We start from the raw sequence: 12,514 nt of genomic DNA, 5'->3' as shown, positions 1-12,514 counted from the left end.
TTCCTACAATTGCTGCTCTTCTCTTCTATCACCTTTTGAGTTTGCAGGTGTTCAGAATGACTTGATAACTATCTCGGTGAACTCATGGGACCTGATGTTATTAGGTCATCTTTTACTCTGCTACCTTGCTCCTCCCTCGTGCTTGGATTGCATCTTGAGAGTGAATTGATAGTTTCAGTGAATCACTGAATTGTACCTTTGAAAATAATGATAATACACTATATGTCTTTGATGCATCTATCAGAAATAACATTTTTTCTCAATATTTGCAATGTCTGATTGCTGGGCTTTCTACACTGTAGAGATTCAACGTTTTCCTTGTAATTAATAAATAATTTGTGGTAGATACTTTGAAACTATGTAGATACACTCTTCCTCATCAAACTCTTTCCCACTAGTGTTAACATCCATTACTAGTTAAATTTTTTAAAAAATATTTTATTTATCGCCGAGGCTGAGCGAGCCGCCATTTTGGATGCCGAGCTTTAAGTGCCAGGTTCCTCTCAGCCGTTTTCACGCCTGGATTCAGGCAGGAGGAACAGCACAGCATGCTGGGCTCTGGATTTAAAGCTGAGCGTTTACGAGTCAATTTGAGATTAGTCATAAACCGTCTTAAACTGTTGGAGAAAAAAAAAAAAAAAAAACAGAACTGGCCCAGAAAGCGAGGAAAGAGATTGCTGACTATCTGGCTGCTGGGAAAGATGAACGAGCTCGGATTCGAGTGGAGCACATTATCCGAGAAGACTACCTTGTGGAGGCCATGGAGATTCTGGAGCTGTATTGTGATCTGCTGCTGGCTCGGTTTGGCCTCATCCAATCTATGAAGGAACTAGACTCTGGTCTGGCTGAATCCGTGTCTACGCTGATATGGGCTGCTCCTCGGCTCCAGTCAGAAGTGGCTGAGTTGAAAATAGTTGCTGATCAGCTCTGTGCCAAGTATAGCAAGGAATATGGCAAGCTATGTAGGACCAACCAGATTGGAACTGTGAATGACAGGCTGATGCACAAACTGAGTGTGGAAGCCCCACCTAAAATCCTGGTGGAGAGATACCTGATTGAAATTGCCAATAACTACAATGTGCCCTATGAGCCTGACTCTGTGGTCATGGCAGAAGCTCCTCCTGGGGTAGAGACAGATCTTATTGATGTTGGATTCACAGATGATGTGAAGAAAGGGGGCCCTGGAAGAGGAGGAGGGGGTGGTTTCGCAGCACCAATTGGTGGACCTGATGGAACAGTACCAGTGCCTATGCCCATGCCTATGCCCATGCCCTCTCCAAGTACTCCTTTCTCCTACCCACTGCCAAAGGGACCAGTTGATGACATTAACGCTGATAAGAATGTCTCTTCTGCACAGATTGTTGGTCCTGGGCCCAAGCCAGAAGCCTCTGCAAAGCCCCCTTCCCGACCCATGGATACCTACGACAACTTTGTACTACCGGAGTTGCCATCTGTGCCAGACACACTACCAACTGCGTCTGCTGGTGCCAACACCTCAGCATCTGAGGACATTGACTTTGATGATCTGTCCCGGAGATTTGAAGAGTTGAAAAAGAAAACCTAGGTCTCTTAAACCAGGCAACCTGCAGGCTTTGAGATTTGAGGCTGAGCTCTTTCTCCTTGTAACAATCTCCATGAAATTCTTATTCATCTCTTAACCATCACTGAGTACATTCTTCCTCTGGGCTCTCTTCCTGCTCTAAATTCTGCTGCTTTCCAGTTCTCTCCTGCTCCTAAGAGACTAATGATTAGAGACTATGGGGCCAGAGCATCGGACTCTGGGCCGCTGGTTTTGTCCAGCTCCCATGAGTGTGAGTCCAGCTTCTCCCGTCACCTTCTCCCATCACAGAGAAGACTCTGGCTTCTGTGTCCCTCCACAGGGGAGTGAGAAGGTGAAAGCATTATGAGGAGAGCTGCCAAAGATGGCTGGACACAGAGAAGAATATTTTATGAAGTCTCTCAGCTTGGTGCTGAAGTTCTAGACTTAGAAACAAACCCCTCTGTACAGAGGGATTTGTGGTGAGCAAGAATCAAAGCAAAGGTATGCTATGAATGGGAGAGACTGACTCTGGACACCACTGTAATAGTTCCCAGAAGCTGGGTCCTCTCATCGGCATATACACTACTCCTTGCTGCCAGGCACTGTCCTACCTGGATCCAGTTGCAAAGTTAATTTGGAAAGTGGAGAGCTCTTAGTTCTACTGGATTCTCAGGGAGCCCTCGGTGGCCTTTTGCTTTGAGTGCTGTGTTCCCCTTTTACCAGAGGGCAGCACTGCATAAATTCCTGTTTTTCCCCATAACATGTTCTGTTGGATTGCATTTACTGGCAAACGAAGGACAAGTCACATACCGGGAAGAGTCACCATTCAAGGCTAAGGTGGGCTTCCAGTTGCCTTAATGAAGTACTCAAATCTTTTGGGTAGTGAGCTGGAATGCTTACAGGAGAAGAGGGGTTCCTGTTTTCATTTGAAAACTTTATGATTAAGAAAACCTTTAAAAACTGATTTCAGAAAAGTTTTTGGTGCCCATAAAAAATGTGGCTGTGGTTGTTGACTGTTTTCCTAGTTGGATGAGACTCTACTATTGTAACTTAACGTGTTCCTTTACCCACTAGCTGCAGCCATCCTTCCCGAGAGGGATGGCTCTGGGATCAGAAGACAAGATGCTGGCTTCTGTGTAGTGTAAATGTACACACCTGTTTCAACCAACTTTAATGTTTTTGATTGGTTTGTATCTCATAGCTCAGTAGCTGATAATAAAGTTAAAAATTCAAAAAAAATTTATTTATATGTTTATTTTATTTTAATCTTTGGTAGACAATTTTTAGAGCAGTTTTAGATTACAGCAAAATTGAGTGGGAATTACAAAGATTTTCATATACATTCCTTGCCCCCACACATGCCAGACTCCCCTATTATCAACATGCCCCTCCAGAGTGGTACATTAGTTATAAGTGATAAGCCTAAAGTAACACATTATAAACAACTAAAGTCCATAGTTTACATTAGCAATCACTCTTAATATTGTACATTCTGTGGGTTTTGACAAATGTGTAATGACACATATACATTATTATAGAATAGTTTCATTGTCCTAAAAATCCCCTTTACTCTATCTATTTACCTCCCCTCTGAGCCCCGGCAGCTACTGATCTTTTATATGTCTCCATAGTCTCATCTATTCCAGAATGTCATATAGTTGGATCATACAGTTTGTAGCCTTTTCAGATTGGCTTCTTTCACTTAGTAAAATGGCTTTTAGTTTCCTCCATGTCTTTTTGTGGCTTGACAGATCTTTACTTTTTAGCACTGAATAAAAATGCATTGTCTGGATGTACTACAGTTTATTTTTCCATGATGATTTATTTTTAATTTTTATTTTCGGCTTGAAACATCAGAATAACAGAACACAACAAAAGTAGTACCAAGAAGTCCGATAAACTTAGTCTCATAAGTCCCATTAAAAAAAAAAAAATGTCATCATGTTACATAGCAAAGTACAATGACCAAAACCAGGGGATTATCAGATACAGTATTAAAAGTAATACAGACCTTGTGCAAATCTCAACAATATTCTCACTAATAAACTTTACCTAGTCCAACGTTGAATTTAGGATCACACAAAGCATTTAGTTGTGATATTGTCTGAGTTTTTCTTTTTCTTTTAGGACCTTACACTTTTGAAGAGTATTGTCCAATTGTTTTTGAGTAAATTTCTTTATGAGTAAATTCATCTTATGCATTTTTTTTGTCAAAAATTGTGCACAGGCGGTAATATGACTTTCTCATTGCATTGAACCATGAGTCAAATGTTGTCAATTTGTTTCCATAATCTTAACTTTGATCACTTTGTTAAGGTGGTGATTGTCAGGTTTCTCCACTATTTGGTAAATATTTTCTTTTTATAATTAATGAGTATCTTGCTGGGAAGTAATATAAGACTATATTGCTATCTTATTTCCTGCCATCTTTTCACATACTTACTTTTCATATTTTTAGATGATCCTGGTTGAAAATAATTGTTACTGTGGTCCTTGCTACATGCTGATTTTCTACTTCCTTTATTTCTTCTACATTTATTAGTTGGATTGCTACTGTAAGGAAAATGTTTTCCTGCCCTGTTTTATTTATGTATGCCATTATTTATGTCACTATGTACTTATGGATTTTTACTTTGTTCTAGGGACTATAATCTATTCTATCATTGTGTATTTAATCCCCAAAATGTCCCAGATTTGTCCATTTGGATTACCATCAATTTGGCTTCTTGGCATTTTTAATTGTCACTGTCATTTTTTTGAGCACTTTCTTCCTTTTCCTCCCCACAAATTATTCCAGCCCCATCTTGTACTTTCCCTGCTCTGGACCCTTGAATCATTTCTCTAAGGCTTGGAGAATGACATTTGGAAATCAAAAGTCTCTCACTAGTTTAGGGCATCATTGTTCTAATATTCTCAGTGGACAGACTTATATCTATGTCTTCATCTACCTGTGTGTATATATTTAAAAATCATGAGTTTGTAGTGATTCGTCCAATTCAATTCAACACCATGGGGTTCATGCTAGTCTCTTCCTTTTCCCTATTCATAATTTCTTTTTCCAGCAGTAAACCTGGCTTTCATTATCTATGGTATATTAACTTATTTGCTTAATCCTAGAATATACATAAGTCGTTTCAAAATTACCAATGATATCCTTGTGAAAAATGGACCTACTAACTACAGTACAGTATTTGTTTATGGTTCTTTTTGTATTTATTCATATATTACACAGTCAATACTTTTTAATCATATTTAACTCATATTTTATAAAAACAAACTTACTAGCTAAAGCATATTTCTGTATAGTTATTTTTGGTTTTAGCCTTAAAAATCCATAGTCAATATTTATTTTTCTTGAAATTGTATTAAATCTAAATTCAAGCCTCTGCCTGTTTTGGCTGCTGGTGAATTCAATCACAGTCATTACTGGAGCTTTCCTTAACTCCAGGGTTACCTAGAGGACCTAGGGGTCTTAAGAAGAAAGAAAACCTCTGGGAAGGCTGCCCCAGTCTTTGGGCCACATTCTAATGCCCACTAATGTCCACTTTCCAAGCCACATTGTCCCTTGAATTACACAACATTGTTTCCATGGACACAAGATACATTTTTCTGAGGCTGGGGATCCTAGTACCCATGTTGTTGCTTCTCCAGTTGTACCATTCGCCTTCAGAGGTTGTCCCATCTGTAAAATTCTCAGAAGTTCTTGTCATTCCCAGTCTTGAAGATCTCTTTATCTTATCTTACTGTTTTGCCTAAGAGTAAAAAGTATGGCTGCTTCTTCTTCTGAGTACAGATCATGAAGAGTGTGGTTAATTGTTCCATAAATGGATATGCAGTCCCCTCTTTTCAGCCTCAGTTCACAGGACTAACTTTGGTCCTATGTCTAGGACTTCTGTAATGTTATATCAGAATATTGTTCCCAGATTTCAGGGCAGCCATTTCCATACACATTCCAGGCTGTAGCTCCTTCAGTTTCGTGAAAGCCATCACTATGCCATCTGCTTTCCATCTTTCAGAAGATGGAAACCTCTTACCCTGGGATGAATATGTTCCCATTTTCTTGTCCTGTGATAAATTCATTCTTAATTTTTTGGTTGTTGTTCTTATGGATTATGTTGTTTTATTCCTTTATGGTCATTCTGTTGAAAGCTGTCAAGCCAGTGGCTTCGGTCTATCATCTTGAGCCAGAATCTCAGCATATATATCCATACAGTAACTTGGAATATTTTTAGGACCTTTTACTTGAAATCCTTTTGAGTTGTTTATGAGCCAAACAAGAAAAATGGCTACTTTACATTGTATTTGGATATTTATAAACCAAAGTATCACTATCAGCTGTGATTGATAACTTTATTTGCTGAAGAACTATTGTTGTTTCTTATAATAAAGTCTACCATCAAAGTGGATAAAGAAAAACAAAACAAAACAAAGAAATATGGCTTACACTTAATTTTCTCCAAACTTAGAGCTTGTTGTATGAAGTGTATGGCTTCACAAGGTGTATACATCATGGGCAAAAATACTCATCTGGCTGTATATATTCTGATGTGTTTGCTGCAAAATTATTTCTGATTATTCGGTAGTCTCCTCATTACAGATATCTCTAACAGAGGAATTTATCCCTATTTTTAGTATGAAATCCAAGCCTTATATCTAGGCATGGTATATAAAGATAACCCTCTGATTTATTATTTCCTAAGAATAGGACTTTTGCATTCTATTGGCTAGAAATGGAGAATTTATACAACTATAAGAAGTAAAGGTGGGAGTCTGAGTACTTAGCTACTTTGTAAATAGACTCTTAACTGATCTTCCTTTTTTGGACTCCCTTTCGAAGGTACTTGCTATAACTAATCCCTAAATCCTCCGAAGGTTCTAAGGAAGGAAAAGGTAACTTCTTGGTTTTACCATGCTATTGGTTTTAGGGATTTAGCTTTTTCAAGTCTGCTATAAATATTATCACTCATCTTTCTTTCTAGCTTCCAAATATTGTTGCTATTATCCCATGTTATCTTTCCTTGCATGTCCATGATTTGTTTTGTTTGGTTGCTTTTCATCCATTTACAGTTTTAAGTAGGTTTCTTAGAGGGGGCAGAGGTAAAAACATGTTTAAGAGATCTTCAAAAGAGACATATCAGAGGCCTGAAGAAGGATATAACTAGAAATAAGGGTCAGTCCCATAACAAAAGGCAAAACAGGGTTATCCACTAAGTCAACTTAATTTATTAAATGCAAATATATATATTATTAAAAGTATTTTGAAATGATATAAACACACAGCAGTTCATTAAGAGATATTATCATTTTTTTATTTGATTGGATTTTTGCCAATAAAGTATAGCTTCCATGGACCTTATTTTTTTAGGTCATTATTTGTAGCTGGCCAATGGAGAGCCTATGTTTTGCTATTATTCTCCGTGTCCTTGCCTAAGCCCCAAATGTCTAGTCTGTTGCCTTTTTTTTCCCCAGATAGATGTTTCTTTAGCACATTCCATTGCTCCCTTCCCAAAGGATTCCTTCCAAAGTTAAGAAACCGCTTATAAAATATTAACATGTGTCATGGACGGATCTAGAGGATATAATGCTGAGGGAAATAAATCAGCCAGAGAAAGAAAAATGGGATTTCCTCATTATGGGATTTAAAAAACAAACAAACAGACAAAGGAAAAAAGAGACAAACTAACAGACAACCCCCCCAGACTCTTAATTACAGACAACAAAATGGTATTTACCAGAGGGAAAGTAGGTGGGGGTATAGGCAAAATAGTGAAGGGAATTAGCAGTACACTTACTATGATGAATACTTAGTAATGAATATATAGAACTGATGAATCACTATATTGTAGACCTGAATTTAGTCTGCTGTCTTTTAAGAAATATTTAAGAAATAATTTAATATTTAAGAAATTTAATATATAAGAAATATTACCCTTATTTTACAGCAGACACAAAGTCTTCCCATCCTGTTGATCTCATTTCACTTGAAATCTTGCCCTGAAATCTTTACTTCATACATCATCATACATATCTTCATATAAATAAACTTCAAAACTTAGAAAAATCCTCACATTCTGGGATATATTTAAAGTTTATGTATAAGTAAAATGTATAAGAGGACTAACAAAGTACTTGACACACAGAGGTGCTCAAAATGTGGTAGGTACTTGTATGTGTAAATGGTGTCTGTGTGTGTGCATGCACTACAAAATGTAGTAGGTACTTGTATGTGTAAATGTTGTGTTTGTGTGCCCGCACAGGCATTTGCATGTTTGTAAGTTTGCAAGATTTGGACCTGGGTATCATACTGCTTTCTCTTGATTATCTATATGTCATATTGTAGATACTTAATATTTGATCACTGAATGGTTATGTTTTCTTAATCTTCTATTGTTCCTCAGCTTGTGGCTACATCACTCCAATGTCTGCCCTATCTTCACATGGTCTTCTCTGCATCTATGTTTTCTCTTCTGTCTCTAACAAAGTCAATTGTCATGAGATTTAGAGTCCATCCATGTAATACAGGATGACCTGGTCCGCTAATACGATAGCCAGGTAACTACCAGCTATCTGGTGTGTCTGTTGCCAGTGTGTCTGTTGGGTCTTCTTGGAAGCAGGCCGTGAGATGGAGTGAGGAATACAAGTGGTTTATTAGAGCATAATGCTTATGGGAGATGCAAGGGAATGGAAACAGGACTGGGCTGGGAAGGATTGCCATGCAGGTCTTTCTTCTAAGAAATGAAGAGGGTATGGAAGCAGGACTGGGTAAGAAGAACCTCAGATCATGATGCAGACCTGACAAAGTCTTAGTCAGATCAGCAGGCACTCTGGGCAAATGGGCAGGGATGGTCAGACCCTATTGTTACTGCTGTGCTTAGTCATTGGCTGGGAGCTCGCTAGGAAGAACATGGAAGCGGCTCAAAAGCTGAAACAAATCCTAATATATTATAGACAAAGGCTGCCATTTAACTACATTCTTTGCACTAAACAGCAAATTTTTCTTGAAGGAGGATTTATTTCATTTCATTTATTTTTAATTATTTTTTTAAAGATTTTATTTATTTATTTGACAGAGAGAGAGACAGCAAGTGAGGGAACACAAGCAGGAGGAGTGGGAAAGGGAGAAGCAGGCTTCCTGTCAAGCAGGAAGCCCAATGTGTGGCTCGATCCCAGGACCCTAGGACCATGACCTGAGCCAACAGCAGACACTTAATGATTAAGCTACCCAAGCACCCCTTGAAGAAGGATTTTAGAAATAAAGGAACAGGTACAGTGTTTAAGTTAAAAATTTACTCAATAGTGAAGCTTAAGATCAGAGAGTACAAGGAGAAAGGTTAAATGGGACAGTATGTCTGTGAGATGTCTTATCAAAGCATACAGTAATGGGAACCACCTCCACATATAACAGTGAAATATAAAGACAATGTGTTGATATTTTATGGTAACAACAAAAAATAAGAGCTAAAGGAAAGTGAGTGAAACATTGCATTAGTCAATAACTGAAGATTTTGATTTTGGATTTATCAGATTTGGAACGAGTAAAGTGAATGTATGCCACTGACTTGCTTACTGATCATGAAACCAACACAAAGAAGTAAACACTGAAGGGAAGTGTGAATATTCAGGGAGTTGGTTGCAGAAACTTAGTGTAAGATATTTGAAAATCTGTGGTGACAAAGCTTCTGTTGATCATGAAGCAGCTGAGAATTACATGTGTAAATTTGCTAAGATCATATCTGATGAACACCTTAGTCCTTCACAAATTTGCAATGCTGATGAAATGTCTCTCCTGGTGCTCTTTCTAGAAAAACCTAAGCAAAGGCGATGAGTGAACCCTGGCTGTTTTTTTTTTAAAATTATTTTTTATTTATTTTTGGCGTAATAGTATTCATTATTTTTTCACCACACCCAGTGCTCCATGCAATCCGTGCCCTCTATAATACCCACCACCTGGTACCCCAACCTCCCACCCACCCATCAATTCAAACCCCTCAGATTGTTTTTCAGAGTCCATAGTCTCTCATGGTTCATCTCCCCCTCCAACTTCCCCCAACCCCCTTCTCCTCTCTAACTCCCCATGTCCTCCATGCCTGGCTGGTTTTGATACTGGGACCAGGGCAACTGTTTTTAGATGTGCCAATTCTATAAAAAGATTAGTGGGTAGTGATTGGAAAGAGCTAACCCCCATGATTTTTAACTGATGTATACAACTCATCTGTCATTACTGTGCAAACAGGAACGTGTGCATGAGCACACAAATACCTTCTGACTGATTCAATATTCCTCCTCACCTATGCTTGAGTTCAAAGCACAACCCAGACTCGAAAAAACCTGGAGTTTTATTGTTCATGGACACTACCCCACACATCCCTCTCTTAAACTTCTTGGGGAAAAATGTTTTCAGCATTTAATTTTTCTCTCATTGTTAAATCTGTTGATCAAGACTCTTTGGTCAAGAAATTTTACTTTCTATGAGGAAAATATATGCCCCCCACCCAAAGTTTGTGTCATTTTAAAATTGTATACTTACTGACATTAACAGATACTTAGGAATCCCAGACATGCTTAAAGAGTCAAGTCTTAGGGACGTCATTTTTGCAGTAGCTAATGCTTAGAACAGTGTTGATACAAAATGTAAATATTATCAACCTTGACAATGTAAACCCAAACTACAAAATTTATGAGTGAAAGTGGGGTGGGGGGCAAGGAAGTGAAGTGAAGGGAAGGACAAGTTTACTAGTCAATTCATCTTAAAATTTGCTTAAGAGATAATGTCAATATTTGGTGAATAAAAGAAAGGAATAAAAAACAGTGTTTAGGGGCGCCTGGGTGGCTCAGTGGGTTAAGCCACTGCCTTCGGCTCAGGTCATGATCCCAGGGTCCTGGGATCGAGTCCCGCATCCGGCTCTCTGCTCAGCAGGGAGCCTGCTTTCCTCTCTCTCTCTCTCTCTCTGCCTGCCTCTCTGCCTACTTGTGATCTCTCTCTCTGTCAAATAAATTAAAAAAAAAAAATCTTAAAAAAAAAAAAAACCCAGTGTTTAAAATTTAAAGTTAGCCAGTAGCAAAACAAAAGTGGTGACATAAGTGCATTGGGAAAAAGAAATTGGGATGGTGTGAATTGATACTATCTATCTGCAAATTGTTTGCTTGGAGTTAAATGTGCAATTATAAAGAATCAAAGGTCCTGAAGAGCAATAATGAAATACATAAATCCCCAGCTTATTCCCCCTCACTCCCAGGCTCCTCCCCAGAAGGATCTGCTTTTATCCTGTACCAACTATACACACGCTTGTTGTTGTTGTTGTTTTTATGGTGATCTTTATAATTCTAACTAAAATGATTTAAAAATTAAAACTAGAGGGCCCCTGGGTGGCTCAGTGGGTTAAAGTCTCTGCCTTCAGGTCATAATCTCAGGGTCCTGGGATCAAGGCCCACATTGGAAGAGAGGAGTCTGCTTTCCCCACCCTCTCTCTACCTGCATCTCTGTCTGTCAAATAAGAAAAAAATTAAAAATAGAAAAACTGGAAAAGAATTTAATATTTAGGGAGATACTAACACTAGTTCACATATGAACAATATTATCGAAGAGCATACCTTTACATCCTTCATTTCGTTTGGCCCTCAGGGAGATTTTGTGAATTTGGCAGCCCTTGGCATTATCAGATCATTTTAAGAGTAGGGAACCCAAACACAGAGAAAATGACTAATTGGTCCAATATCGTATGGATCTGGACATGTACATGTCATGGTCAGACCTAAATCACATGTCTTCTAATCTTGTCCTTATTTCTATATATCAGTGTTTCCCAAATGGTGGTCTTTGAAGAACACTGGTCCAGGAAGACATTTTATTGGCCAAAAACTTCTCTCGGGGTAAGTTCCCAAGTACATGTTTTTGGCCTTGAACACCCTGAGCTGTGTACTATCTAGGACAAGTAGAACAGCAGAGCACTCTAGTGCCCTGTTTGAAGCTCTTCTGGTCTGCTCTACTTTTAACTTCTTGGGTCTTGCAAATATCCAGGATGAAGAGATGAGGTCTGACCTTCACTTTTCTAAGTATCACTCTGTCATTTTGGGGGCAGTTTTTGAGAGATGACTTTTGCAAAAGATAAATGTCCCTATAACATTCAGATTTACATTTCTAGGCTCTTATATCCTCTGGTATTTGTGCTGTGATGATTGTTCTCAAAAGGACATGCCCATTTCTGCAGATTTGTTGAGCTGGCATTTCAGCTTTATTTCACATGTTTTTGCAATTGGACTTTGATTGAGAATTTGTTCTTGGAGTTAACTACAAATTCAGAATGCACTGTTTCTTGTCCACTTAAATCCCATCCCAACCCCATTTTATATTCCTTAATGTTCATTTCAATGAAATCACGTTGGTTTTCTCCACTGAGAGTCCCAGGTTAGAATTTTGAATAAGAAATGCTGTTTGCATTCCTCCTCAAGAACTCTCTTCCTTCATTCATACTGGGTTGTTGGTATATTAAAATAATCAATTATCCCCAATGGTTTGATGTGAAAATTTTATTTCCTTTTTTTGTGAGAAGCATTGCAAGTGCAGATATTTGATGGATTTTTCATGCATTTCAGTCATTTTCAGCATGATAATTTTTATAAGGTAACAATGTAGGAAGGTAGAAAGTATCCTATGGTCAAGTGGGAGAGGGAGGAGTTTACTTACCACACTCTTGCTTATAATCTTTGTGATGTCAAGCAAATTACTTAACACAATCCAGATCTCAGTTTTCTTATTTGTAGAATGGAAATAATGGTTTTTATGCTGTTTTTTCTTTTTTTTAATTTTAATTTAATTTTAATTTACTTATTTTTATTATGTTCAGTTAGCCAACTTATAGTACATTAGTTTTTGATGTAACATTCAATGATTCATTAGTTGAATATAACACCCAGTGCTCATCACAACATGTGTGCTCCTTAGTACCAATCACCCAGCTACCCCATCACCCCACC

The 12,514-nt window shown here is 38.1% G+C and overlaps 1 pseudogene across 1 annotated transcript; it reads left to right on the top strand.

Moving 5' to 3' along the window:
• The first annotated feature begins 453 nt into the window (after positions 1-453).
• LOC309860452 (IST1 homolog pseudogene) lies at positions 454-2,779 on the top strand (annotated as a pseudogene). Its single transcript has one exon. The product of its transcript is annotated as an IST1 homolog pseudogene (transcript).
• The last annotated feature ends 9,735 nt before the right edge of the window (positions 2,780-12,514 follow it).

The sequence above is a fragment of the Mustela nivalis genome, assembly GCF_964662115.1.
Source record: "Mustela nivalis genome assembly, chromosome: 2".
NCBI classification, from domain to species: Eukaryota; Metazoa; Chordata; class Mammalia; order Carnivora; family Mustelidae; genus Mustela; species Mustela nivalis.
Note: the sequence above shows the minus strand (reverse complement) of the source record. Positions and strands in the feature narration are given on the sequence as shown.